The 25,800-nt window shown below is 39.2% G+C and overlaps 1 long non-coding RNA gene across 1 annotated transcript in view; it reads left to right on the forward strand.

Annotated features, from left to right (window-relative positions):
- LOC150084766 (uncharacterized) overlaps positions 1-25,800 on the forward strand; it is a 53,411-nt gene that overhangs the window by 26,095 nt on the left and 1,516 nt on the right. Inside the window, exons 2-3 of the long non-coding RNA XR_016547111.1 lie at positions 1,753-1,843; positions 8,811-8,870. This is a non-coding gene — a long non-coding RNA (uncharacterized LOC150084766). The remainder of the gene's footprint in view (positions 1-1,752; positions 1,844-8,810; positions 8,871-25,800) is intronic.

Consider the following 25,800-nt stretch of genomic DNA (forward strand, 5'->3'; position numbering starts at 1 on the left):
TGCCTGCCAGCTATGACTGGAGGAAACCTGAGGGGGGGGGGGGTGAACTGCCAAGGCCATGTTATTTTGGATATATCTTGGTGTATTTAGCATATTTAAAAATTTTATCAATTCATATATTTTTCCCTCCAACTATTATTACCTACACATCTACATTTAATGCATCATGAACAGTGAAACTTGTTGAACAAACTTAACAGCAAAAAGAATTAAATCTCCCAAATATACATGGTTCATACATTCTTAAATATCTATATAATATCGGTGTGTAGATACACCATAGACAACTCTTAAGAAACTACAAAGTAGTTGTTGTAGGCATCATTTGCTCTTTCTCATATTGTGCTCTGCCTTCACGACGAGTTGCCATGATATTGCACTACCTCGAATAAGTAATGCTTCACTAATAGAGAAGACCATTGTTACTTATTCTCAGTGAGTACCACCACCCAGACATGTTTCAAGGCTATTGGCTCAGTGAGTACCACCACCCAGACATGTTTCAGCCTTGAAACATGTCTGGGTGGTGGTTCCTGTATCTGCAGATTCTTAATGCACGAATAATCACTACTGATAATCAAATCAAGAGTATTGCTCCCTCTAGTTGCCTCCCGAACATGCTGATTTAGAAAACAATCATCCAATAAATCCACAAAAGCCTTGCTAGTGTGTGAGTGACCAACCCACAAATTCCAGTCAATATCTGGGAAATTAAAATCCACCATTATAAGACTCTCTGATTTACTGGCCCACTCTATTTCCCTGTACAGTTTCTTATTATACTCATCAGAGTCATTAGGCCTATAGCATACTCCTACTCTCAATTTTGATCTCCCAATGCTTATGTCACACCAAACTGACTCGACACTGCACTGTCCAGCGATGTCGACTGGCTTCACTTCCTTGGATTTTATGTGTTTCTTAACTAATAGCATAACCCCTCCTCCCTTCCTATCCTATCTATCCTTTCTGTAGACGTTGTACTCCCGAAATTCCAGTTCTGCATTATTTATATCTGTGTGACACCACGTCTCTGAAATCCCAACAACATCCACCTTTGATGCTTTGAGCAATACCTCAAATTCATCAAATTTATTTACCAAACTCCTAGCATTGGTGTACACGCAAGTATACATGCACCTGTTCTTTTTCTTAGCTACCCTAACACAACCCATGTGTTTACTTGTAACCCAATGATTCTCAGCAGTCTCTGAAATATCCTGCATCTTATTTTCCAGGCTGCTGCTCATTCCAATAGAAGCAGTGCAAGAATCACTTTCACCTCTGCCAGTGGCTACTGTTAATCTATTAGTCCTTGTATCCCCCCCCCAAGCTAGCAGTTTTCCGACCCACCTAACACTGCCTCGATAGCATCAGCAAACATTCTTGCACCCTTTCTATTTAAGTGTATCCCATCCCTGTAGAAGGTCTCTCATGTTAACAAGTACAGAGCAGGCTGAAAAAAATTCTACCCCTTGAGCCTTGCACAATCTTTCCAGGGCCGAATTGATCGACAGGGCTCTCATCATATACTCCATGATAATTTATTTTGATTTCCCTCTTTCTCCCCCCCCCACACACACACACTGCAACCAGATTACACATAATGGTGAGGTGGGAGAGAAGAAAAAGACAGCGATGACTATTAATGACAAGTATTTTCATTTTAATAAAAATATTTAACCCAACTGCTATTTGCAACTAATGATATTTTACAGTGTTTTTAGCTTCTGTTTATAATTCTTTTTTCAGATACTTCAAAGAAACTTGGAGTCTTGGTTTGTTCCATGATCACTTTGGAGAGTTAAGAACAGAAATTAGAAATACCATGTGTTTAAGAAAGGTATAAAAATATTTTCTTACAGTTAGTTATTTTCTACATATTATTTTTGATCTTTTTTATGTTTACTGCTGTAGGAAGTAATTTTTAAGTTATTGAATTATTAGTACAGTATATCAATATTTCATGGTTTTTCCACAAAGAGCATCCTGACTTCCACGTGCTCTGCCATCTGAACAAGTTTGAGAATCACTGCTCTGAGTAATCATGTCATCATATTAACATTTGGGAATGAACCCTTAGTGAACCTATTTTGAATGCTGGAATTTACAGTCTTTTGGGAGTGAGGCTTAGCTAACCATCAACCCTGAGACACATTTGAGCAACAAAGAATCACTGGTCTCCAGAATAAGCAACCTGGCAACCAGTTATTGGCCAATTAATCAGGCCAGCCAATCAAGTATAAATAATTAATTAATTATTTATACCTGAATTAGAATTCAGGTATAAATAAGCTGTTAACAGCACCTCGACTGAATGTAAGAGATTTAGGCATTCAGCATGCAGGAGGCTGTTAACAGGTAAGCCAGTATGTTATTTATTTTACCTTTCATTTGTATATATAAAAAACTTACAAGTAATAGATAATTGTATAAAGAATTATATCAATAATTGTATAAGTAATATTTTGTATTAAAACTTACTAGTAATAGATAATTGGATGTATTAACACATTAATAATTAATTTTTACAATTTGTTTCTCTGTCATTTAGCACAGCCAAGTATGGTCTGATGATGGGTACCAGCAAGGTTCCTGAAACATTACATAACCGTATAGTACATTTAGTCAATGGGCTAAATAAACTTACTTAAAAAATCATGTGATATATAACAATGGTTATTTAGAAAGAAAAATTTCATGCAAAATCACCACGTAATGTCCTTACCTAACAATATCACCAAACATTGTTTCATTGTTATCAGTAGTAGCCTGTATTCAAAGTTCCTCCAATCAAATGAGAATTTTTTTCAGTTCAGTTCAGTATGTATTCTTGCATCATTCAAAATTGCCTACATGCAATTTTGAACAATGCAAGCAAATGGCATTTTAGTGTAACAGTTGATAATTTGGCAAATGCTTCTCTTTTCTTATTAAACTGATATTTCAGAGCTTTCTGTTCAAAAATTCAAATGGTTTTTTGACACAATCAGCTTATACTATTTCCAACTTAATTTATTCAGATATCCACAGCCGAAAATTTCATGCAAAATAAGCATTGTGGCTCCCTTCTTCATCAACGTTCTTCTATTAGGATGAGCAGCGGTCTGGAAAGCAAAGTGACAAGGATTTCAAGGAATGCTGGGAATCGTTATGGAAAGTTAATACATGGGCTGTGCTAGGGTAACAAAGAGTAAGAACAGGTGCATGTATACTTGCATATACACCAATGCTAGGAGCATAGTAAATAAATTTAATGAATTTGAAGTATTGGTCAAGACATCAAATGCGGACATTCTTGGGATATCAGAGACATGGTGCGAATTTTGCTAGCGGGGATAAGGAGGTGATTATCCCATTGTATAAGGCAATGGTCAGGCCACATCTATAGTACTGCCTACAGGTCTGGAGGCCTCATTTTTGGAAAGGTGTAGAGCTGCTGGAACAAGTACAGAGAAGGGGTAATGAGATTTGTGAGCAGAACAAAAGAGTACTTTAAAAAGAAAGATTTCATTTCTACAGATTGCAGCATCTGTAGACTAGGCACCTGCGAGGTGAGGTGATTAAGGCTTTGAATGAATTGTGCACGTTCAATGCTCATGGTATTTATCCTCTTGCTCAGACTACGCCAAAATGTCAATAATAAACAAAATAGCTATTTTTGACACCGAACTTCAAACCATGCAAGCTATAGGATGTGCAGTACTGAAGAATGCCTTTTAATGGAGCAGTCTGTAACTTCAGGAATTGTTTGTAAAAGAAGTGTATAAAATGCAAGTTGATTAACATTAACAACAAAATGCAATACGTTTCCAAGTATATGTTAATTTTATTGTTGGTTCCCACTATCAGGCAAGTGTTAATTGCACTCAATAGAAATTTAAGCTCAGACCTTACAAAGTACCAAATGAACTTTTTAACTGTGGCTCTGCTTGTAGTGTTAGAACAGAACACCTCACAGCTGTGGTTTACTGACTGAAACATGTTCACTGCCACCTTAATGCGAGAGACCCTGTTCAATGTGCTGTAATTTTCGGAATTTTGAAAAAATTACCATTCTGATAGCCGCAGCATCCCAAAAATTCATACGTGATGGTTAAAAATTAAATGTGGAAGTCATTGCTAAATGCAAACACTTACTTTTGTGCTGAGCTGTAAATCAGAACAAATCTTAAAATTTTATAAAAAGGTTATTTGTGTATATAAACTAAAATCAATACAAGCAAAGAACAAATAAAACTGAGTGCCAAGTCTATAATATAAAAGCCAAGCATTACTGCAAAGTGTGCGGAGTTCCAATACTGAGTATTTGTTAATATCATGTGAGTTTTGAAATAACCAATAAGTGCCATAAAAGTAATTTTATGGCACTCATTGGTTAACTGCTTGTATGCATTATGGCACAACACTTGGGGTGCATTTTGAATACAAATATGCATTGCAGAGCATCACTGCTAGTGCCATTTTATGTATAAAGGCAGCAAATGTGCTAAACCACTGATCACTGACATTATGAATACCATATTGTAATCAATTCAATTTTATTTTATATACAGGTTGGCCAAAAATTAACTTTACAACTTTCATTTCAAATAATTTCTATAATAAAGACAAAACAATAAATATTTTAACGTAAATGCTTTATTTGTACCTTGAAATTATTTGTGGAATATAATGTCGGCCAAATGGCCGCCTCTTACAGATGTTACAAAAGGTGTTCAAAATGCTGTCCTTGCATCCGTATGCAGCTTTGTAGTCTTCTCTGCATTAAGTTGTGAATCCTCTCAGGCATTCCTGGGTCATTTCTGATTTGCTGAAAGGCTTCTTCAACCCAATGTTGCAATTCCTCAACTGTGTTAATGTCAGAAGTGTACACCAAGCTTTTTACATGACCCCCAGATACAAAAATCCATAGGCTTTAAGTCTGGTGATCTGGGAGGCCAAATTACAGGCCCACCTCTACCTATCCACCGTTGACCATACCTTCTAGTTAGATACCAAGTCACAACTCGAGCAAAATGTGCCGGTACACCATCATGCATAAACCACATGTTCTGACATTGCTAAAGTGGAACATTATCATCATCAAGGAGGTCTGGAAGAACATTCTGCAAGAACTGAAGGTATAGCTCTCCTGTTAGCCTGTTTGGTAGTAGTCCTGCCTAGACATTCAATGAGAAACATTACTGATGTCGTGACTCATGAATTGCATTAGGATTTTCGTCAGACCAAATGTGACAGTTATGAAAATTAAAAATACCATCGCGAGTAAACTCAGCTTTGTCAGTAAACAAAATCATCATCATCAGCCATTTTCAATCCACTGCAGGATGAAGACCTCTCCAGCAACTTTCCAGTTCCTTCTGTTTTGTGCAATGGCCATCCATTTACTACCCACAAACTCGTGAATTTCATCTGTCCATCTCCATCATTGTCTTCCAGGTTTTATTCTAGCTCCTCTTGGGTACCATTCTGTTATTCTCTTAGTCCATCTGTCATCACGTCTTCAAGCTATGTGTCCTGCCCAAGACCATTTTAGTTCTTTAGTTTTGATAAGAATGTCCTTTACTTGAGTTTGGTGCCTAATCCATGTGTTTCTCTTCTTATCTAACAGTCTGATTCCCAATATAATTCATTCCATTCTTCGCTGTGTAGTTCTCAGCTTCTCTTCCATTCTTTTGGTGAGTACCCAAGTTTCACTTCCATAAGTCATGGTGGGTAGTATAAATTAGTTCATTATTTTACGTTTCAGACAAATTGGGATATTGCTCCTCAGTATGTGACTATATTTCCTGAATGCTATCCATCCAAAATTTATTCTTATCTTGACTTCCAGCCATTTATCATTATTACGGTTGATGACTTTCCTAGATAAGTGTATGACTCCACATTTTCAATTACTTCTCCTTCAATCATTATATCCCTTTCTATGGCATACTTGTTCATCATTACTTTTATTTTAGCCAAATTCATCTTTAGTCCAAAATTCTTACTAACTGTGCATAACTGATTAAGATTTTCCTCTAATTCTTTGGGATCGTGGCTTATGACCACAATGTCATCTGCAAATCGTAAATGGTTTAGGTACTCTCCGTTCACATTGACTCCTTTCTGCGACCAGTCTAATCTTCTGAAAGCTTCCTCAAGGGCAGCAGTAAACAACCTCAGAGATATTGTGTCTCCTTGTCGAACTCCTTTCTCAATTTTAAATTTGCTACTGTCTTTGTCTAGTCTAATAAAGGAGGTAGCATTCTCATATATTTTCTTCAAAATCATAATATATGGGGTATCTATGCCTTGTCTTTCCAGTGCCCGAAACATTGCCTTATGCTGTATGGAGTCAAATGCCTTTTCATAATCCACAAATGCCAGGCATAATGGTGTTTTATATTCATTTGCTTTCTCCATTAGCTGTGATACTATGTGAAGGTGATCCATAGTTGAGAATCCTGTCCTACAGCCAGCTTGCTCTTTCGGTTGATTCTCATCAAGTATTCTTTCTAATCTGTTAGTAATGACCCTTGTGAACAACTTGTAGATGTGGGATAACAAGCTAATTGGTATATAATTTCCAATTTATCTCCTTTCTTATGCAGAAAAACTATGATTGCGTTATTCCACTCCTTAGGCATTACATCTTTTCTAATGCATTTTGTGAAGAGTCTTGCCAGTTTTTGTGCCATATCTCTTCCTCCCAGTTTTAACAACTCTACAACTTCATCTTCCCCCGGGGCTTTCTGATTCTTCATTTTCTTCAACACATGTTCTATCGGGTGTGTCATATGTGTTACTAATATACGATCCATCTTCCCCACTGCTGGCATCATTCCCTCGCTCCTTGTATAATTCTCTATGGTAGTTTTCTGCTATTTGAATTATGCCTTCTCTGCTATTTATAAATACAAATTCACTATTCTTCATTTTCAGTATCATTTGTCTTTCTGTATTACTGCTCATGGCTGCTGATTTCAGTCCTTTGTTTTCCGTTAATGCTTGTTCTACTTTTCTTGTGTTAAATCTTATGTCCTCTCTGAGTGTCTTTCTAATAGCTTTGCATAACTCAGTGTACTCAATTTTCTCCTTGTCAGTGTTTATCTTGCTCTTCATTTTTCATCTTCAGTTCATCATGACAAGTTTTTCTTGACTAATTTTTGCTTCTTTTGATTTCTTTTTACCTATAGGTTTCTTGGGCTTTATCACTTTCATTTTTTTATCACTTTCAGTGAACAAGGTGTTGTTTAAAAATTGGGGGTTGCATCCATTGGCAGAAGTTCACTCTGGGAAGGTAGTAGTGTATTGCTGAGACCTTGTACACGCTGGATATGGTAGGGGTACAGTAATTCGTGATGTAAAATTTGCCACACACTGCTATGACTCTTGCAGAGCAACCCTCCCTGTCGAAATTCCTGGATTTTGTTCTACCCTTTCCTCAACATCAGGTGTTATGCTTCTGGGCCTACCTGCTCGTACTCCAAATGCAAAGTGCCCATGTTCTCTAAGGCATTGACGTACCCTGATGAATGTGTGCCTGTTGGGCTGCCTTTGGCAGAGAAATGCTTCTTGGTACAAACATGCATACATTTGTACCAGGTGCACTGCCATTGGCTTTACCACACATGAAGTGCATGTCCATATACTCTTCATTGCTGTAACCTCTTTCCACATTGACTATCCTTTGACAAGTACTAGTATGCCTGCTACGTCTCAAAGCACTGAGAGAGGAGGAAAGGGAGAGAATGAGTATAACATTACCTAAACAGACAAGTCAGTTGTGTATCCCAACTCTGTACAGTTCACCTTGTCAGTAGTGGATCCCAACTAGAAATGTGCAATATCTTGAAAACGATTCACTTAAGGACCTATATTTACTAGGCTTTTTTTTGCATATTGTAATCTGTACAGTTCACCTTTAAATTATTGACCATCACTTTTGAAACACCCTGTATAATTATTTACTTCTGAAAAACTTTCTTTTCAATCTTCCAATAGACACCTAGTGTATTTGTGTACTAGAAAAGAAAACTTGATCATTTAAAATTTAAATATCTATTAAAATTATATTATGAATTTTAGTATTCCTCCATTATGCTATTCACTTTCATTCTGCATCATTAATTATTTTTTAATTAGAAAATATATAAAAAATAAATGAGTCACAGCTGCATTTGTGTTACAAAGTGTGCCACATGCCTATTTCTATATTGATTGCCGTAGAGCTTTCATTATGCTCACTTTGAGGCATTAAGCATTTAAAATGAGATATTAGCCACATAGTGCAATTGAAGCCTCAGGCATTTGCTGCACCGCCTACCAAATATAAAAATAATAAAAAAAATAAAATATTTAAGTAAATAAAATAAACTACCTATGTGTTTTCCTCCTCACATAGGTAACTGTCAATCTAGCCTTTTAATTTCTTTTCACCATCAGCCTCAATCACCCACAAAGCTAACTTATTCCAGTAATTAATAACTCGCTGTTTGAATGAAAGCTTCCTACATCCAGTCTAAACCTCTTCCTCTGAAATTTAAGTTCTGGAATCATTTATAACAGTAAAAATTTCACCTTCATTCATTCATTTACTATCCCTTCTCAGAGCCTTACGAGTCTTATAGACCTCACTCAAGTGTTGAAGAATATTTTTTTTGAATAATAAGACTGTTTTTATTAAAGATAATATTTCTCATGCCTGCTTGAAGGTTTAATAATTCTAAAATGGCATTTTTACTTGACCATTGAAATTTTCAATGAAATTTTGTAGTAATATTCAATAAATTACAATGATACTAAATAAATGTTATCTTATATAGCATCCTTCTATATACAGTGTAGCTGAAAAGGCTAAAATGGAATTGGATGAATATAAAAAGGTACAGTTTTGATAAATTTTTCTTTTGTCAATTTAGCATTTCTCTATTGCATGTGCATGAAAATGTTATTTGCTCTAATACTATACCAAATTAAAAATAAATAAATAAATTAGCTATTTTTCTCTGTTAATACAGAGAAATATTTTTATTAATACAGTAAACCCTCGCTAATCCGGAGTAACTGTGGGAAGAGGTCATCCAGATTAGTGAAGCAAAAGATAGCCCTAAAAGACAAAAAAAAAAAAAAACTTAAAACACAAGTAAATGGAAAATTTAATGATATAGGCAGTGCTGATGAAAATAAATAAAAGAAAATCACTGCAGAACCTTTATTTAAAAACTATAAAAAGACAATAGTTTTTATGTTGTTTTTTGTCTTTTTATACATTTATCAGGAGATGCTGCCATCGCACACCAACATAACTTGATTGATTGTTGCTGTGAATACCACTTAAATACAGCTTCTTCCAGAAACATTTCTTTTGGCTTTTTTAATGTCTCTATTTAATACACTGCTTTTATCACTCCCCACATCAAATTTTAAAGGGATGCCTTTATAGATTCTTTTTATTTTTTAATATCTCACACAGCCTGTTGGCCAATACTATTTTCAAGTTAAAGTGTTTTCTTTTTATTTCACTTTTTAATTCTTTAAAACTCATAATTATAGAAAATATGTTAACTAACTGTATACATATAAAGAAGTACGCAAATGAAGCAATATAAGCAATAGCATCCGTCCAACTCAGAGTCAACAACGATATTGAACAACACGGAAGACAATGTAATGTATGTTCCATCTCTCTCTCTCTCTCTGCACAGTCAATCAGTGTGCAGTGAGAGTTACTCATCTGCCTTCCTAAATCCCATGTGTCTTTCAAAGTACTGAACTGTGAATAGAATTTACATAATTTGATCCGGATTAACTCTAACCAGATTAGCAAGGATTTACTGTATTGTTATAATTAACAGTACTAATAAAAATACAAAAGTTTCTTTTCAAAATAAAATAATAAAAATTACAAAAAATGACCCTAATTTAATTTGTGTATTGATATATTTTTTCTTTGATCTAGCCTTGCTTAATATTCTTCCCTTTGTACCTGCTGCAAGCAGTTGCTTATTCTTTACCAAAATAAAACATTATTGTGAATGTAAAAAAAAGTAAAATAAAGTGCAGCCATTATCAACCCACTGCAGGATGGAAGCCTCCTCAACAATTCATGCTGAGGAAAATGGACCATAATCTGCCACGCTGGTCCAGTGCGGGTTGGCACTGGACCGTATTCAGTAGTCAGGGGCTTGAACCCCGGTCTACTCAAAGAGCGTGTGCTACTGAACTCCCGCCCACTCGGCTACGGAGGCCTCACTGAAAATGGGTTGAGGAGTCAGAAAAAACTTGCTGCCATTGGACTTGAATTCCTGACTTCTTTTGTATGCCAACTGATCTTATTGCTCTTACTTGCACCCTTTTAGTAAAACTATATCTGAATGTCACTAGACATTCACACAGATGTCTAGTTTCAAGAACTCCAGTCTTTCCTGGTATAAGTATAATCTTTGTACCCAAACTAAACTTGTTTGGTTTGGGTACAAAGGTACCCAAACCAAACAAGTTGCTGTGCACCCTTTCCAACAGATCTATGTTCTTCCTAAAATGAGGTTGCCAACCTGTATGCAGTATTCAAGATGTAGTTTAACTATTGCTTACGATGAATAGAATACGATGGGATAATCACCTCTTTGGAATTGCTAGCAAAGTTGTATCACTAACAACTGCAGATCCATGGCACTTATAAGCTGTCTAAACAAAGTGGTGAAAAAGTCATATATAAATGTTATATGACTTTTTCCCTAGAATCTAATAGTTGGTTTGTGGCCACTAGAATCTAATAGTTGGTTTGCCAAGACACGTAGCAGATTCTAGCATAAGAGATCCTCCACATCAGACAATTGTGCAAAAGCAGAGATTAAAGATGCATTTTGAGATTGATTCATATATGGTCTCCATGTTTTTTTTTTTTTTAAATCTAGCAAAGGCATATGATATGACATGACAACATATTCTCTACAACACATAATTCACATCTCTGTTGGGACATAATTTTCTTATAAAACATGGAAAAGAAGGCATTTCATGTTAAAATAAAAATGCAAACATTTCTTTCTCCAAAATGTACAAGAAAGAGGAAGAAGAAGAAGAAGATCCTGCTCCCCGAGGACGCCTCCGTAGCCAGGTGGGCAGGAGCAGCAGTGCGTAGCACACGCTTCTTGATTAGACCGGGGTTCGAGCCTGTGACCACCAAATACGGAGAATGCGGAAAGGTCAGGGAATGACCACCGCATATCTTCGGAGCAATATGGCCTTAGTTGCTAATGCTCCTAAAAACCAAATAACAAACAAACAAGCTCCCTGAGTGTCTACCTTAAATGCAACTCTGCTCTCAAAATCAATTCAGAAACAATTTAAACTGTACAAGTGGGTACCTTCCGTGAATCTTTGCAAAAAGCAATGATAGGCAAGTTTAGCTCTGACAGGCTGCTAACTCCCAATGGTTTGCATTACAGTGAATGCTGTCTTTCCACTGACTAAAGCCTACAGGTTTGCAGTAGAATATATGAAAACACAAGGTACCCTTTTCTAAAGATTCTGAAGATGCGAATGAATGCAGGTAGAGTGAATGCCATCTCGGCATCAGTTTAAAATCGGAAAATGAGTTTCCTCCCCCCCCCATTGCTGGTTTAAAATTGGGAAACGGCAGTATCTTTACTGCTAAACTACATGCTATAAAGCTAGCACTTGAGCAGATTGTTGAAATTTCCATTTCACATGCTCTAATCTACACTAACTCTCTCAATGTGGTCTTTGCCATAAAGGAAAATTTCTTCTCTCATTCTACACTGAAAACCATTCACTATCAGTTACTCTCCTGCAGTGAATCCAATCTAACATTTTGTTGGATGCTGAGACATTCTGTAAGTGAGAGTGCCGATCTTGCCACTAAACAACCTATTCCCACATTTTCACAACTTCAAATTCCTTATATGGATTATAAGCTTATAATAAACAAGGAAAGTTACCATACCTGGTCATAAATCTGGCAAAGTAATACCACCAACAAACTTTACCAGATAAAACAAGATCCACAGTTGTGGCTCTCCATGTTTAGATGGAACAGACGAGAAGTGGTATTGGCAGACAAGACTGAGAATTGAGCACACTCATCTTACACACCTATTTTTCTTATTAGGAGAAAATCCACCCCAGTTCACATCCTGTCACACTAAACTCACAGTCCATCACTTCCTGGTAGACTGTCCGCTTTACTCATCCATCTGCCAGTCATTCAGCAGATTGAACCAAGCTCAGCTTCTATCCAATTTCCTTGGAAATCGTGCAAATATAGAACTCTTAATATATCTGAAGTGCTTATACACATTGGCTTATACACATCAATATAATTAATTAGCTATAATATATTAAATAAACTATGACAGACACAATTTGGCCTCATGTAGCCCTTGTGTCGTTAATCATCATATCAACAACAATGGCAATCAGCTATACTTGCAAGGCACTACCATTACCCAGAAATTAACCTGGATTAGCTAACAGCAACTGCCCTAGGCAAATTATGTAGTCAGTGCCCCCTCTGCGAAATCCAAGGGTAGTCAATGCTGAAGGGTTTTGGCACCCTAGGCAACTGCCTAGTCTGACAATATGGTTGGGCCACCTGTATAGCTCTCTACAACCAAATTATAATTAAACAAACAAATTGAACAATACAAAAAAGAAAATTAAAGTAGTGCCACAAGGTCTCCATACCTATGCATAAATCCCCATAACAAATGCCAACGCTCACTCTCCAAAAAGAACAGAAAAATAACTCAAAATAAAGTTTTGGGGAACCACAGTAATCAGAAAACAGCCAAATACTCTGTATGGCCTATTTGTAGAAACCGAACCAGCTCTGGATGCCCCTAACGACCAAGAAAGACTAAAAAAAAAAAACATAATCGTTTTAAAGTAAGTTAAATTTACACGAGGGTTTTGAAATATATTTATAATTAATTATGTACCAGGTACATAATCTGGCAGGCATTTAGATATGACACCATGATTATTGTAATAAATAAAAATAGACTTTTTTCTCTTTTTTTGAAACAGTCATTTATTCATTAGACTGTATTACAGCTACAGAAATTATTGGGCTATGATAACTAAAATACATATTTTTTGATTCAACAAATTTGAATTCACGATTGAATACACCATCAATAGCGCTTCCACAGCATGTAGTATTCGTTGACTTATCCAATGATAAATCCAATAAATACCATAATATTTATATAAAGGTGAATTTTTCAAATATTATAACCATGCCTTTACTTTTTTTTTTTATTTTTTTTGGACACACCCTTCTAGATAAGATTTATGTACAAATTTTCTTTTAATGTGTACATTGATGGCATAATCATTATATAATTCTCCAGGCAATTGATGAGCCCTTGTATCTACATTGGTTTTTTTTTTTTTTTTAGGAGCATTAGCAACTAAGGCCATATTGCTCTGGGGATATGTGGTGGTCATTCCCTGACCTTTCCACATCCTCTGTATTTGGTGGTCACGGGCTTGAACCCCGGTCTAATCAAGAAGCGTGTGGTAAGCACTGCCGCTCCTGCTCACCTGGCTACGGAGGCGCCCTATCTATCAACCAGTATATTTATAACTTGTCCGATAATGTCATATTGTCCATGTTCATACTACAAAAGACAAATCTGCACAAATGGTAGTTGCGGTGAAATCAAATGCTCTGTCACCAGATCCAATTGAGGTAAATGAGTAGGATACACATGTTATACAAAACCATTCAATGTTGACACCAAATGGTTCTAGGCAGCATAATGGTATGAGACTGTTAATGTTTACAAGTGTTTTCATATATACTTTCAAAAGTAAAATTTTTTTCCATAATGATGGAACTCACAGTATATCTGTCTCTTATATCGTACACTTTTGTACCAACTAACCCCACTAGAGATGTTTTCAATGTCAAAATTGCTTACATTAATTCATTTGAGAAATCTTCAGTAACCAGGCTAGATCTGGATAAATAAGGCATATGAGCTGAATAGAGAAATTAAGATTTAACATTGATGAATTCAAGTTACTGCATTTGATTAGCAGTAATCTCAGAATAATGTACCAATTGATGGTACTACATTCACAGTAGTAAAGAATGAAAAATACCTAGGATTAATTTTTTAGTGAAACATTAAGTTCTCTGGGTAGTGCAGACAGGATGATATATAGGAATTTTCCCACTGAGAAAAGGTGATTATCTTGTTAATGGTTAGGCTGCAGCTTAAGTATTGCATATGTGTTTGGAAGCCTCACTTTAGGAAGGATGTAGATATGTTAGACTGGGTCTAGAGAAAATCAACAAAATTAGTTTACAGTGCAAAAGGATACTTTTGCTAAGAAAGACTTGTTCTGCAAATTCAACATGTGTAAACTAAGCATTTGCAAGATCTAATTGAAGCATTTCAGGCTTTAATTGGATTGAATAAACAAAAGCTGATGGCATCCCTACTCTTTCTTCGATGACACATACAACGGAATGTAAATTTAAATCAGAAAAGGATGATTGCAGGATAATTGGACTCAGGATGTCTCCACAGAATGGAGATGTACAAATGCATCCCCAATTCACAAAGGGAGATTGAAGGGTGACACAAGTAATTACAGACCAGTTAGGTTAACTTCTGTTCCGGGTAAAATAATGAAGTCACTGGTTAAAGATGCATTGCAGGATCATCTAGACAAGACTGCAGCAATAATTCAGACACACCATGGGTTTTTTAAGGGAAAGTCTTGTCTGACAAATTTAATTGGATACGATGATGTGGTTACAAAGGAACTGGATGCAAAAAATAATTTTTTTGCATCCAGTTCCTTTTGCACTGTTGCACATGGAAGACTACTGTACAAATCTGAGCAGTACAAAATGGTATTAAGGGTAAGTTGCTACAATGGATAAAAGGGTGGTTAAGTGGAAGAAAACAGAGGGTGGTAATCAACGGACGCTACTCCTCGTGGACTAATGTTATTAGTGGAGTGCCACAGGATTCAGTGTTGGGCAAATGTTGTTTTGTATATTTATCAGTGATACTGATGAAGGTATATCAGGTTTAGAGTCAAAGTTTGCAGATGATACAAAGGTTGGCAGGGTTGTTAATGACAGTAATGGCAGTGTGCTACTGCAACAGGATCTAGAAAATTTGAGCAGATAGGCTGAGAAGTGGCAACTGAAGTTTAACCTTGACAAATGCAAAGTATTGCATATGGGTGGAAGTAACCCCAGAGTAATGTACCAACTGTGGTACTACACTTAGGGTGGTAGAAAATGAAAAAGACCTGGGAGTAATTGTGCAGTCAGATATGAAGTTTTCTGAGTAATGCAGACAGGCTGCAAGAGCAGGTCATGGGGTTTTGTCAATGATATACAGTAATTTTGCTAGCAGGGAAAAGGAGGTGATTGTCCCTTTGTATAAGGCAATGGTCAGGCCACGCCTTGAGTACTGCGTACAGGTCTGGAGGCCTCATTTTAGGAAGGATGTAGATTTGCTTGAGCGTATACAGAGAAAGGCAACAAGATTGGTGAGGGGAATGGAGGATCCCTTCATCATCCCTCTTACCAAGAGAGGCTTAAGTTCTGCAAATTGCAGCAGCTGGAGACTAGGCACCTGCAAGGTGATCTGATTGAGGTGTATAAGGCCTTGAATGGGTTGAACATGCTGAATTCCCAGAACCTAAGGGGCATAAATTCAAATTGAGGAAAGACAGTTGTAGAATAGATGTGCGTAAATTTGCCTTTAGCCAGCAGGTGGTTAATTGCTTGAACAAACTTCCATCTGTCGTTGTGGAAGTTAATAGCCTCCTTAAATAAATTCAAGGAGGAACTAGACAAACATTTAGAGGGAAGAGTTGTGTGAATTTTTTTTTTTTTTTTTTGGCTGATGCTACATAAGTTCATACGCTTGTTTTCTTGCATCACATGCCTCTATTACTGTTATCTGAAATGCTTTCAGCCAGAGACTAATTAATTATTGGAACACACTTCCAGCTGGTGTTGTTGAAGTGAGGAGTAGAGAAGGACCAGACAAAATTATTAGAGGGATGCAAAAACAATATTAGGTACATCTACCTAGTAGTGTGTTGAGCCTCCTTTAGCCTTCAAAACAACCTGAATTTGTCTAGGCATGGATTGAACAAGATGCTGAAAACGTTGTGCAGGAATGGAGTGCCATGCAGACATGAGTGTGTTATGCAGTTCCTTGAGATTCGACAGAGGTGTAGGCCTGCAGCGAACAGCCCTTTCCAACTCATCCCAAAGATGTTCAGTAGGATTGAGATCCGTGGACTGAGTGGGCCACTGCAGCAAAGAAAAGTCATTGTCACGTTCCTGGAACCATTCCATAGTGATTTGGGCTTTGTGTACCAGTGCAGTATCCTGCTGGATGTAACCATCTGACTGAGGATAAACTGTCAACATGAACAGATGTACTTGGTCAGCAACAATGTTTAGGTATGATGTGGCATTCAGACGTGAATCTATGGGTATCAATGGACTCAACGTGTGCCAAAAAAACATTCCCCACACCATAACACTGCTCCCACCACCTTGCACAGTATTCGTCAGACATGATGGGTCCATGGCTTCATGTTGTTTTTTCAAATTCTGAGCCTTCCATCAACATGATGCACCAGGAACTTTGACTCGTCAGACCAAGCAACTGTTTTCCAATCCTCGATAGTCCAGTGCTGGTGTTGCTGTGCCCACAGGAGGCGTGCTCTCTTGTTCTTCATTGATAACAAAGGTATATGATGTGGCTGTCGACTGTTGTAGCCCATTCCCGACAAAGTGCAACTAGTGGTCCATTGCGATATTTTGTTCTGCGCACCAAGGTTGTGTTCTGATGTGATGTGCGACATTGTGGCCTCTCTGTTTGCTTGCACAATTCTAGCCATGGTTCTGTGCACCAAGGTTGTATTCTGACGTGATGTGTGACATTGTGACCCGTCTGTTTGCTTCTGCAATTCTAGCCATCCTCCTCTGACCTCTCTCATCAACAAGCGATTTTCTTCCACAGAAGTGCCATTGAGGGAATGTTTTCGGTTCATTGCACCATTCTCGATACACGCTTGAAACTGTGGTGCATGAAAAGTTCAGAACTGCCATTTCAGAGATGCTTTGTCCAGCTTGTCTTGCACCAATACCATGCCATGTTCGAAGTCCATTAGATCACTCCTTTTCCCCATTTTTGCTACGGTTTGTACGCTTAACTGATACTAGAAAGGTTGTTCTGCTGAATTTAGCTAACCCTTAGCCATAATTATGAAAGCATCCTTGGACTCAGGGGAGGTTCCCACAGACTGGAGATGTGCAAATGTATCCCCAGTTCACAGGGTGAACTGGGGATACATTCTGGGGATATCAAAGGGTGACACAAGTAATTATAGACTACTCGTGTCACCAGTTAGTTTAACTTCTGTTCCGGGTAAAATAATGGAATCACCGGTTAAAGATGCATTGCTGGATCATCTAGACAAGACTGCAGCAATAATTCAGACACAGCATGGGTTTGTTAAGGGAAAGTCTTGTCTGACAAATTTGATAGGATATTATGATGTGGTTACAAAGGAAATAGATGCAAAAAATAATTTTGATATCATATATTTGGATTTCAGGAAAGCTTTTGACATTGTTGCGCATGGAAGACTATTGTACAAATTGGAGCAGAATGGTATTAAGGGTAAGTTGCTACAGTGGATAAAAGGATGGTTAAGGGGGAGAAGACAGAGGGTGGTAATCAATGGGTTCTGCCCTTCGTGGACTAATGTTATACCCCTCAACGTGGGCACCTGTACGTGGTGAGGGGACCTCCCAGTGACGCTGCTGGGTTTCCAGATTAGCATCACTGGGATCTAACGCCCATACCTTGGTTTCAGGGTTACATCTTTGAAATCCGGCGTGTGCAGCCGTGCGCCGCGACCCGTGGAAGCGGAAAGGGGGATCCTGGTGGTTGAGGGGCCCAGCTTCAATACACCACTTTGGCCCCTGCTTCGACAAGACGGGTGGTCCCGGACCGGCCCGACTGGGATCAATCGGCGGGTGGTTTTATACTGCTAGGGTCAACTGCGTTCCAATAAGTCTCCCTCCCTATGGTCCTGGGACGGGATAAAGACTTATTGGTAACGTGGGTATGGTGTTCTAAGCGAACTCGGCGTCCCATTCGTGTACGCAGTACCTGCTAGTTCACGAGTGGGCGTCCCCTCGTAGGGCTCCGTGGTGGGTGAGGTACTTAGGCATCAGACATTTTCTCTTTACTCATATGAGTAATTTAAATCCCCTTTCTTCTGGGGCCCCAACAAGGCCCCTACCTAATCGAGAAGATGAAAAAGAAAACACCTCTGCAAAAAGAGCCAGAACTGAGGATACACCAACACCATCAGTGACACCGCTCTTCCTCATTCTCCATTCCATCGGAGAACAGTCAATTGGAAAGATGTCACCCTTCTTTATCCAGAAAGGATTAGAAGGGTTGGCAGGGTCACCAAAATCCGTTAAACGACTGCGTTCTGGCGATCTTTTAGTTGAAGCTTCCAGCACAAAACAAGCTGAAAAATTCTTAAACTCTACATCCATAGGGGGAATACCTATCACCGTAACCCCCCACAAAACTCTGAACTCTTCACGTGGTGTTATATCAGAGTGGGACCTTCTTCATGTTTCTGAAGAAGAGATCTGCTCTGAATTGAAAGACCAAGGAGTGACAGCTGTGAAAAGAATATCGATACGAAAGGATGGGAATCTCGTCCCTACCCGAGTTCTTATCCTCACGTTCAATACCCCAAGGCCTCCAAGTTCCATCAAGGCAGGCTATCTAAACTGCCCAGTGAGGATTTACATCCCAAACCCACTGAGGTGTTTTAGATGCCAAAAATACGGCCACTCACAAACATCTTGTCGTGGTAACCCTGCCTGTGCTCGATGTGGTGTTAAAGACCACGAGAGCAAGGAATGTTCAGCTTCAAAACCGATCTGTATTAATTGCCAAGGAGAGCACCCCGCCTATTCTCGAGCATGCCAGCGGTGGAAGGATGAAAAAGAAATCCAAAAACTGAAAACAGAGCTGAATATCTCCTACCCAGAGGCCAGAAAACGTATCGAACCAATAAATAGCGGGAAACCTTCCTATGCTCAGAAGGTTTCTGCCAAGTGCACTATCGGTACTCAAACTGAGATGACTATACCACCGAAAGAGTCATTCACTCCGATTGCACGCTATTTATTAAATTCACAAAAGCCCACCAAAAAAACACAATCAGTTGCCACTCCTATATCCGTACCTCCTAGTGCTCCACCACTACCAAAACCAAGTGGTAAAAAAGAGCAAAAACGTTCTGAAGAGTCACCCGTAATACCAGAAACAATGGATGTAGAGAACAAGGAGGTACAGGATGAATCAGTCTTGGAACTCTTTGCGGAGGAAGAAATGGACACGGGACATCGTCCATTCTTCCCCAAAAAAGACAAAGCCAAGACTGATAAAAGTAAGCCCTCAGCACCTCGGAAGCCGCCTGATGGACCCACCAAGCCAAAATAATGGCTAAATTCCTACAATGGAATTGTCGTGGATTCCGGCGAAATACTGATGACATCAAGGCCCTCCTGCAAAAGCACGAGCCAGTTTGCTTTTGCTTGCAGGAGACTTATCTAAAGGCAAATGATGATCCCACCCTGCATAACATCACAATCTTTCGTAAGGATAGAATTGCGGATGGTCCTGCTCATGGAGGAGTGGCTATCCTTGTGGGTAATCAGACCCCAGTTCAGCCCTTGCTAATTACAACCAGCATAGAGGCTGTTGCAATTCGCCTTACAGTGGGATTTTTAATAACGGTCTGCTCTATTTATTTGCCACCTGGGACTGACATCTCCCAGGCAGACCTTGATGATCTTCTAACGCAGCTGCCTCCCCCTTCCTTACTTCTCGGGGATTTTAACGGACATAACACCTTGTGGGGTAGTGCTAACATCAACGGAAGGGGACGAGTCATAGAGCGTATGCTCAATGACAATGACCTTTCCCTTCTAAATACTGGAACAAACACCTTCTTCCATATGCCTACCCGTACTTTTTCTGCCATTGATCTCTCTATCTGCTCCCCTTCTCTACTCCCTTCACTCACCTGGGAAGTGGAGGAGAATCCATACGGAAGTGATCACTTCCCTGTGATAACCTTGTTACACAGTGGGAGACCGTGTCTTCCTTTTAGGTTACCACGGTGGAAGTTTGATCAGGCTGACTGGACTGCCTTCCAACATCAGGCAAATTTTGAACTCAGTACAGTCAGTCAGGAGCCTATCAATGACGCAGTAACGTACATCACAGAAATCATTGTCCACGCAGCTGCTACTGCTGTCCCAAAAACATCAGCCCGGTTTCCACCATTTCCCAAACCTTGGTGGAATTCACAATGCACAGCAGCCAAAAAGGCTCAAAACAAAGCGTGGGGGATATTTCGCCGATATCCTACCACGAACAACCTTATAGCCTTCAAACGTGCACGAGCCAAAGCACGCTACATCCGTCGTCAGAGTCAAAAGGAATCGTGGATCCGTTTTACATCATCTATTAACCAGTCTACCAACTCTAAGGTAGTCTGGGATAAAATCCGGAAAATGAAGGGAAAATATACATCCCACCCTTCTTCAATCTTAGATTATAATGGATGCGCTATTGCAGATCCAACTGCAATAGCCAATGCTCTTGGGGAAACATTCTCCAACATCTCCGCAACATCCTCATACTCCCCAGAGTTCCTGGTCCTGAAACATAAACTGGAAAGAGAAGCACTTAATTTTAAGTCCAAGGGCCTCTATCCCTACAACGGGGATTTTACTATTCAGGAACTGAAAAGAGCCCTCGCTCTTTCCAAAGCAAGTGCTGCTGGACCAGATGGCATCCATTACGACATGATTAAACATCTTTCACCAAAATCTATGGATTGTCTGCTCTTTCTGTATAACAGAATCTTTACTGAAGGGCAGTTTCCGGATTCCTGGCGAAAGGCAATCGTTCTTGCCTTCCCTAAGCCAGGAAAGGATCCAAAAGTCACCACCAACTATCGTCCTATTGCTCTGACTAGCTGTCTGTGCAAAATCCTGGAGAGAATGGTTAATTCTCGTTTAATATGGTACTTAGAATCAAATGACCTTCTCTCCAACATACAGTGCGGCTTCCGAAGGAACCGGTCCACTCTGGACCATCTTATTAGATTGGAAGCATCCATCCGGGATGCTTTCCTAAAACGTGAACACTTGGTGTCGGTGTTCTTTGACATGGAGAAAGCGTATGACACAACTTGGAGATTTGGCATCTTGAAAGATCTGCATAGCCTTGGCCTTAGGGGGCAACTCCCCATTTTTATTAAAAACTTTTTAGCCAATCGATCCTTCCAAGTTCGTGTGGGATCCTCACTCTCTCGTTCCTTCAGCCAAGAGGAGGGAGTACCACAAGGATCAGTACTAAGTGTCACGCTTTTTGCCATCAAAGTGAATTCCATCACAGAACAACTTCCTCCAACTGTAAACTGTGCCCTCTATGTTGATGACTTTAGCATATTTTGTCAGTCATGCAACATGAGGGTTATTGAAAGACAACTGCAGAAAGCTATTGATCGCCTCAACTCCTGGGCTCTTGCTAATGGCTTCAGGTTCTCGCCGGAGAAGACCGTTTGCGTACACTTTTGTCGTAAGCGTAATCTTCATCCTGAACCTGAATTAAAGCTCGGACAAAATGTAATTCCAATAGCAGCGGACACAAAATTCTTGGGACTCGTATTCGATAAAAAGCTGACCTTTCTGGATCACATCCGTCAACTCCGCACAAAGTGCACAAGAGGGCTAAATATTCTGCGCTCTCTTTCCTCAACATCTTGGGGTGCGGATCGATGCACCCTACTACGCATCTATCGTGCACTTGTACGATCCAGACTGGATTACGGGTCCCTGGTATACAATTCGGCCAGAGACAGTGTACTTCGTTGGCTCGATCCTGTCCATCATCTGGCTCTCCGTACCGCTATTGGAGCATATCGCACATCTCCTGTCCAGAGCTTATACGTCGAAGCAAACGAACCGCCATTATTGCTTCGACGTAAGCAGTTGTCTCTAAACTACGCTCTAAAACTGAAATCCCTGCCAGACCACCCTACGTGGCTAACCGTTTTTGAGCCGCGATGGGAAAATTTGTACAACACCCGTAAGACTGCCAATCGTCCTTTTGGTATTCGTGTCCAAGAGCTACTCAAAGAACTTAATATAAAGGTAGACAGGGTTGCCCAAACACCAAAGCAACCCCTTCCACCCTGGCATGCTCATGTCCCGGCATGTGACTTGTCCCTTAGAAATTGGGGTAAGTCGGACACTCCATCGTCTGTCTACCTGCAGCTTTTTTCAGCACACCGAGCTGAACATTCTGACTTCGCGCCAGTCTACACAGACGGCTCGAAGGCGGAATCATATGTGGGATCTGCTGCTGTCTTTAGAGACAGCACTACTTCGGAGCAGATTCCTTCTGAATGCAGCATATTTACTGCAGAGCTGCACGCTATAAAGTTAGCCTTGGATCACATTAGTGAATGCCAATACCAACGGTTCATTTTATATTCTGACTCTCTCAGTGTGTTACAGGCTTTAATATCCGTGAGGTATAATCCTCACCCGGTTCTGTCTAGCATTCAGCAGAAGATTCACGTTCTCCATGATCGCGAATATGACATCCGCTTCTGCTGGATTCCCAGCCACATTGGGATTAGGGGAAATGATTTGGCTGACACCGCAGCCAAATCAGCAATCCCTAATAATAATCTCTGCCTGTCAGTCCCCTATACAGACTACAGGCAAATAATACACGAGAAGATACATTCCCAATGGCAGGAGTTGTGGAATGGACAGACTGGGAATAAACTATACCGTATAAAGCCTTTAATTGAACCGTGGCAGTCTAGTCTGCGCAGGAATCGTAAGGAGGAAGTTGTTCTTGCCCGGACCCGCATAGGACACAGTCATTTAACTCATTCATTTTTGCTGAGGGCTGATGACCCTCCTATGTGTGAGTCTTGTGGCACAGTTTTATCAATTAGACACATTTTAATCGAATGTCCAGTTTTTAGCAGTATCCGTCTTACCGCTTTTAATCATCTGACTGAGCCATATACACTCAGTCAGATTTTATCCGACAATGACAATGTGTCTGCTATTTTTAGATTTTTAAAGTCAATAAATATTTTTACTCGTTTATAAAATCTACATTTTTCTTATACTTCTTGACATAGTGACCTAACTAATTAGGTCACTGAAAGTTTAAATTATTTTATAAATGACATGGTCTTGGCGCATTATAGCCTTAGTAGCTAATGCGCCAATAAAACCAAAACCAAACCAAACCAAACTAATGTTATTAGTGGAGTCCCACAGGGTTCGGTGTTGGGTCTACTGTTGTTTTGTATATTTATCAATGATATTGATGAAAGTATATCAGGCTTAATGTCGAAGTTTGCAGATGATACAAAGGTTGGCAGGATTGTTAATGACAGTGTGCTACTGCAACAGGATCTAGATAATTTGGGCAGACAGGCTAAGAAATGTAGAAAATGAAAAAGACCTGGGAGTAATTGTGCAGTCAGATGTGAAGTTTTCTGAACAATGCAGACAGGCTGCCAGGGTAGGTCATGGGATTTTGTCAATGATATATAGGAATTTTGCTAGCAGGGAAAAGGAGGTGATTGTCCCTTTGTATAAGGCAATGGTCAGGCCTCGTCTTGCGTACTGCGTACAGATCTGGAGGCCTCATTTTAGGAAGGATGTAGATTTACTTGAGTGTGTACAGAGAAGGGCAACAAGATTGGCGAGGGAAATGAAGGGATCCTCTTACCAAGAGAGGCTTAAGTTCTGCAAATTGCAGTGGCTGGAGACTAGGCACCTGCGCGGTGATCTGATTGAGGTGTATAAGGCCTTGAATGGGTTGAGCACGCTGAATTCTGATGGGATCCTTCCACTTGTTCAGATTACGAACCTAAGGGGGCATAAATTCAAATTAAGAAAGGACAGATATAGAATAGATGTGTGGAAATTTGCCTTTAGCCAGCGGGTGGTTAATTGCTGGAACAAACTTCCATCTGTTGTTGTGGAAGTTGATAGGTTGAATAAATTTAAGGAGGAACTGGACAGGCATTTGGAGGGAATGGTGTGATTTTTTTTTTTTTTATTTTTTGGCTGATACTGCATAAGCTCATACACTTGCTTTCTTGCATCACATGCCACTACTACTACTACTACTACTACTATTTATATCCACAACTGTGGTCGTGTGACTTGCAACTTGCAACGTTGTGGGAGAAACCATTTGTGTGCACAGCAGGGGTGTACCTAATAAAGTGGCAGCACAGTGTAGCTCATACTGCATGATAGAAGAAATGCATGCCAGGGCTTTGCTCTTGGGGCTAAACGTGGATTTCACACTTCAAGCCTGAATTAAGCAATGTGGTGGCACTGCACCAGTGATGAGAGTTATCTATCAGCTGGTATTGTATAGCATCACAAGTCAGCTTTTTGGGCATTATCTGTTATGTGCATATGACAAGACAGATTAGGATAATTTCCAATGAAGGTATGTGATCTCACTTCAAAATCTGAGTATTAATGAAGATTAGTACAGGAGTAGCAGGATCTTTTTTATGATAAACAAGAAGTACTGAATTTTAGAAGGATTGTATTTAAGTTTTCTTTGCTTCATTAAAGAATTACTAAGAGATCAGCATATAAAGTATGCCTGTTGTTGAGCATAATTTTGTCACATTCTTATTCAGACTGCTACAACATGTAAGATAACATTTACATAGTTTTCTGTTCTCAATAAATCAATCATATTGTTTCAATAATTCCATAAACATTAAAAATTGCAGTCTAGTGTCCTCTATCTGATCAGCATGTATTTAATTCTCTGTTTGTTGTAATGGTAGGGACAGAAGATGCAGGGACATTATCAGAATTTAAAATAGCTTTCTCAATTACCGTCCAATGTGTCACACTGCTAAGTTCATAAATGTGCTAGTGGGGTTCATAAATGTGGCTCCAAAAAATATTAAATCAAACATAACCCTTGTCATTTAAATAACTCTTATCTTTACAAAAATTTGCCTTCACTTGACTTATCAGAATTTAAAAATATGATTTGTGGCTTTACTAGCAGTTGGTGAACATGACTAGTTGTTCCAGCAATTTTGATCAATTGCCATATGCAGACTCCAAAATGATTATGTTGGGAAAATTCTTTGGTGACCATGTTATATCTATGATAATAATATTCAAAGAAGGTGCATCATGCCTTAAAATTGTAATTGTTGTCCAAATAGTGTAAGTTAATGGCAATATTTCTTACAGATTGCATCAGCTGTTACTTTCAGCTATATAAGCATGCTCTGCAAGAGTTGCAGTTATTCCTTGCTTGTGTCAGGATGGCAAGTTATGTGCAGTTGATGCCACAAAGAAAGTGCTATTGTTGCTTTATGTGACAAAGGATGTTCTTCCCATCATATTGCTTATAGTGTCTTGTAATCAGTCAACAGTGAGTAGATTTCTTTCCAAACTCAACAATACTGGTTCTGCTGATAGGAAAAAAGGAACCAGTTGCAAACAAGTCTCTACATGAAAACAGGACTGCGTTTTGAAGCACTTATGCCTTAAAAACTGTAAAGCTTCGTCGTCTGAGCTGAAAAGAGAATGGGAAGAACATACAGGAGTGGTAGCAAGTGCAGTAAAAGTCAGAAGATGCCTCTTCAAAAATGGACTTGTAGCCC

Source organism: Mastigoproctus giganteus, chromosome 6 (assembly GCF_048544385.1).
Source record: "Mastigoproctus giganteus isolate SK-2022 chromosome 6, ASM4854438v1, whole genome shotgun sequence".
Lineage (NCBI taxonomy): Eukaryota > Metazoa > Arthropoda > Arachnida > Uropygi > Thelyphonidae > Mastigoproctus > Mastigoproctus giganteus.